Here is a 5697-nt window from a genome sequence, read left to right on the forward strand (position 1 = left end):
TCAGAAACTTTGTTTTTCAAAAATAAACCGACATTTGGTTTTCAGAACTGTCGTATTCGAAAAAACAAACGAAATTTGTTTATAGAAACCGTTTTCTCCAAAAAGAAATTGTCATTTATCATAAAAAAATGTTGGTGGATTGCTAGGAACCAGAAATAAGTGGACTTAGGGAGAGATACATTACCTATAAGGAAAATAAGATCCGAGATTATTTTATATATCAAACAATACATGTGAACGTCCATTTTCAAAATGAAATAATTTCGACTATCAAATCAACAATAGATTGTATTCAACGATCTAATTTAATGAACAGTTACAACAAAACTTCTCTGTAACACAGTTTATAGAGCCGATGAGGAGGTTCACCTTTTGTTTTCCATTTCCAACTTTTTTCCCTCCACGCTTTTATTTATTTGAGAGGATGGATTGATAAAAAAGTATACAACGTAAAGTTTTACACTCCGTTAGAACTTCATGTACGTCCTGGAAAAAAAAAGAGACATAAAATATCCCCCAAAATAAAATACGTTGCGAAAAATATTCTGATTAAAAAATTTCTCAACGAGGTCGTTTTAGAGAAATTTTCAGTGGAGTGGTTGCTCCCACAAGTACCTAGTCTGACCTAGATATGTCTACTCCTTATATTTTAAGCCATTTTTCTGGACATTCGAATTTCATTGTGTAATGAAACGCTTTGGGATATCTTGACAATCAAAACGATTACCACTCGAATAATCGATTTTTAGCCAATTACGTTTCTCAATTCGTAAAACTGAATGAATTATTATGTTTCAATATTTGTTGTATAAAATTTAATATTCAAACTTTCTATTGGATATTGTTTGTTTTATTAGGGGTTCGTGATGTTTTTTTATGACTTTTTGAAATTTAAAATATCCGGTTTTGACTAGGAGACATCACAACATATCCTGCAATTTCGGTTTTTATTTCATTACATACTGTTTATACGAAATGTACAAGTTTATTTTGATATACAGCGTACTGCAAGGGAATTATTTATAAAAAGCAGTGGCTATATAACCAAACAGACTGAATACAATGTTCACGCCGATATAGATTGACGCGCGTTTCGATAACCAAGTTATATTATCTTCAAAAACTGAAGATAAACTGTTTATTCTAAGAGCATTTACGCCCTCGAAACCTCCCGCATAGATATCTGATTTTTCGAAAGCTTTGCCTGACTTTTGTATAAGTTTATTCAATTTCTTATTTTTTAGACCTTTTAATATGTTCATACTTCTAAGTTTTCTTAATTTTTGGAGTCTTTTATTTTAAAAAACGTCAAATTTTTATTAGTATTTCAAAATTAAATTGAAATAATGTCGAAAAATAAACAAAAATCATACTATATATGTAGTAAGTAATAAAATTTAAGAAAAGAACGTCTAAAAACGTACAAAAACATACAAAAACAAAAATAAAAGTAACGTGTAAGTCTTACGTTAAACAAAGTCAAAGAAAAATATTTAACAGTGTAAAATTTATTTTAAAAAATGGTAGTTTCGTTGTTGTTGACTTCCAACCCAAAATTCATCACCCTCTATATGTTGAAAACGATAAAAAAATCAAAAACAATTGCTCATAATGGATAGAACAAATTTTTAGAAGAATATAGAAAACCAAACATGTTTATCGGTTAAATAATTCACATCAATTTGCTTTTTTAATGGTGCACGCGCGCTTTTTTGTATTTATTTTCTACGACACTTTCCAATTAGAGTTGATTGGTTCGTGTTTATGTATCCATCTTATCATAGCGAGAGGAATAAATATGCATTTTGAATAATTAAAAATGTAATAACAAAACTGGTATACATTTTATCACAAAAAAACATCCAAAAACAATAATGTATGTAATATATAAAACATGGAAATTCGTAATAAAAGTTGCAGACGGTGGAAGAATGAAGCTGTTAAAGTAACGGCGATGTTCCGAAACTATAATTTTGTATAATGTTCAAAAAAAACAACAACTTATATATATAGAAATGTGAAAGGTCCCCGACACTGCCACACGACCAGCGGATTCCAAAGTGCAATAAACAATATTCATATAGTCAGCGGATTCCAAAATACGTATCAAATAAATATAAGTTCATTGCATTAAATTAGAGTTCATTCATTGTTTTGTTACTGTTCATTGTTAAAATATTGATTTGTCTGTAAAGTTATTTTCTGTACAAATTATAAGTCGTTTATTGTAAATAAAAATACTTTTTAAAAAAGTTAAAAGTGTCTTAAAGAACATTTCTGGCGCTGCGAACAGGATCAAATTCGTACAGAAACACAAGTTTTCCTGGTCAACTTTAGTTGTTAAACGAGACGATCCATCGAACCAAGGCGAGAAAAACGTAGTATGCAGAAGACATCACCAGTGATCATGCTCTTGTAAGTACAACATTCCTTTTCACCTTATTTATGAGCACTTTTAGCGATATTTCTGAAAGTAACTTACATTTATTATTGTCAAATCACTCTATAAACAATTTGGACAGTCCTACTTCAGCTAATAGTTCTTCAAAACAATGTTATCTCCAGCCTCTGTGCCACTCTACCTGAATTTAGTTCGAAAGATAATCTTTCAACATTTATAAAATCGGTAGATAACTTAATTACGTTCCTTCGGTCACAGAATCTCACTCAATCTCAAGAATTCATATGAAATGCCAATATTATTTCTCGTATAAAAGGGGAAACTTGAGATTTTTTAAACTACTCAAATTTAACACTTTGGACTGATGCACGTCCAGCATTACTAACTAAATACGGAGATCGACGCTTCGAAGATATTTTACTAACTCAATTATCTACAACAGTTCAGTAAGATAATGAGACGTATGACCAATATCACCAAAGAATCTCTAATAATTTAAATGATTTGCTTCAACACATAGCTCTTAATGATAATATAGAAACTGTAAATTTCAAAACCCCATACTTTAAAAATATTGCTCTCAAAATGTTTTGCGCTAGCATTAACGAGCCATATTGTGAATATTTATCACATTTTCAAATAAATTCTCTCGATGAAGCCCTGCACAAATGTATCTCCTTCGATAATCATAAAAATCAACAATTATATATGAACTTTTTGAGGAGTCTACAAAATAGAAGACTACCCTCTATCCAAAAATCAAAACAAAATTCTATTCCTTCAAACCACAATATATTTAATCAAACTTTCACGCGAAACCCTATTATTAACCCAAGTCCCCCACGAAATAACTCTTTTTCAAATATCCTTATTTCTCCCATAAATAGAATCCAAAATAACCACCCCTTTAGAAAAAACCAAAGTTTCACTAGATCTCAGCCTAATAATACTTTTGGTAATAACCATACATTTAATAATCCATCTACCAACAATTCTTTTGGAAATAATCCAAACCCCCTTGCTCCACAACACCAAAAAAATTCTCTAACTACTCGAAATGTCCCACAACCAATGAGTGGTGTACAAAGTATTTCTAGTAGAAATCAACCAATGAGTACTTCCACGAGAAAAACTTTTAATTTTAATGTTGATTCCCATCAAAATGAATACTTCAACCCTAACGATACTTTAGACCTTGACGATACAAATGACAATTTTGAAAACGAAAATTCTCATCCAGACGTCCAGGTCGAAAATTTTTACGAAGCCACTCACGAAGCACCAAGTCAATCACAACTTTTCACAAGAAACCAGCAAAGTAATTCTATTAGGAATAGTTCATCCAACCATAATTCAAAACCAAGAAATTAGGAGAAGTAGCATCTTAATGACAAACGAGCCAATTACTATAGAAGGAATACGATACAATAAGAAAATTGTGCAAGAAATTACAGTGCCGCAAGTAGTCCCAATCAAGCTGCATCCGAAACACGAAATTATGCTAGAAAAACTCCAAATTCCAGAGACGCACGGACAAGTTCAACCCATTGAACCAATCCCACTCCTGCCGCAATTTTCCGCAGGACTCAGTATTGTTTCTTTAATTACAATTTTGATTATTTTAGCCATTTTAATAACAGTCTCTGTAAAGAAACGAAAAAGAACTTCCAGATTCTTATATGGTCCCAAATTACAACCCACGAGGACGAAGTCAACACCAAAGGAGGGAGGAGAAATGTGAAAGGTCCCCGACACTGCCACACGACCAGCGGATTCCAAAGTGCAATAAACAATATTCATATAGTCAGCGGATTCCAAAATACGTATCAAATAAATATAAGTTCATTGCATTAAATTAGAGTTCATTCATTGTTTTGTTACTGTTCATTGTTAAAATATTGATTTGTCTGTAAAGTTATCTTCTGTAAAAGTTAAAAGTGTCTTAAAGAACATTTCTATATATTTAAATAAATTTATTCATATTATTTAACAAATTAAAGTTATTTATTTGAAAAAATGATTATTAATAATAACAGTATGAGCTCTAATAGTAACTATTCCAACATCATCTACATTTTCGGAATCATTGTCTGGTTTTTCTTCACGATTAGAAGTATCGAAAGCTAATGCTAGTTGAGGTATTGTCGTATCTTCGTTATCGTTTTCAATAATAGTACCCAGTTTGAGGTCTTCTTGTTTATAACTAGAGGTTCGCTTAACATGATAGGTACATTCAAATCTCCAACGCTTCTTTCAACTGGACTCACGAATCTAACGGTTTTCTTCGATTTAGCTATTATCGGTTTGTCGATGTCGGTCAACGTGGAATTCACCGATTGATTCTTGTTTATGGATTTAACGAAATTACTATAATGAGAAGGTAATTTACGGATTACGCACGATTTACTTTTAGTTATAACGATCGAATCGTTGGTATTAAGACTTTTTATATATACGTAAATAATGTATTGGTGGTACTCGAGGTAATTTCTCAAAAGTACTATGGGGAATGTACATTCCGTTTGCATGGAAGTATCGCTGGTCCTTCTTTTCAATATATTCATGCTCATTATTATAATGAATGAATCAGAAATTATGACAGGTGTCAAATACAGATCTGTCAATTCTGATATATAAACTGTCAATTATTGTTCTAGAACTAGATATTAGAATGTGGTTTTTTTACGTAAAAAACAAACACAAATTTCGATTAAATTTTGAATTTTTGTGAAAAAAATTTTGAAATAAAAGTTATAGATCTTTTAATTTTTTACAACTTTGTCATTTAACTTTTTTTTATAAGACTTCTATAAGACTGCCAATAATCGTAATAAGCCGTTTTTCATCGAACTATTATTTTTTTTGTTTCAAAACTTATCAACCAAGATTTATGAGCTGATGAATTGTAATCTTTTAATACGAGGGCGGTTCGAATATAAGGTAATAACCTTCACTGGTTACATATTTTTGGGATTTCTTCAGAAGGTTTTTGATCCTTGGACATCTCGGACAAACTCCTCCATCAAGTTTCAACTTCTTCGCGACCTCTTAAGACTTGATTCGGAGAGACGTTAGTGATTCTAGAACTACTGAGAATATCGACAATACTCCATCTATTAGTATAATAACCAATAATATGAGTAGTTCAATTGATTGTTCGCCAAATTGGACATTGATCGCTGATTCTTCACAATTGCAACCAGATTTTGTGAAATTAGGATAAAACAATTGAATTATCTATGGAAACTCTAGTTAGAAATACACTTTGATTAGATAAAGTTCGCCAAAAGCTCCGG

Source organism: Diorhabda sublineata, chromosome Y (genome assembly GCF_026230105.1).
Source record: "Diorhabda sublineata isolate icDioSubl1.1 chromosome Y, icDioSubl1.1, whole genome shotgun sequence".
Taxonomy (NCBI): domain Eukaryota; kingdom Metazoa; phylum Arthropoda; class Insecta; order Coleoptera; family Chrysomelidae; genus Diorhabda; species Diorhabda sublineata.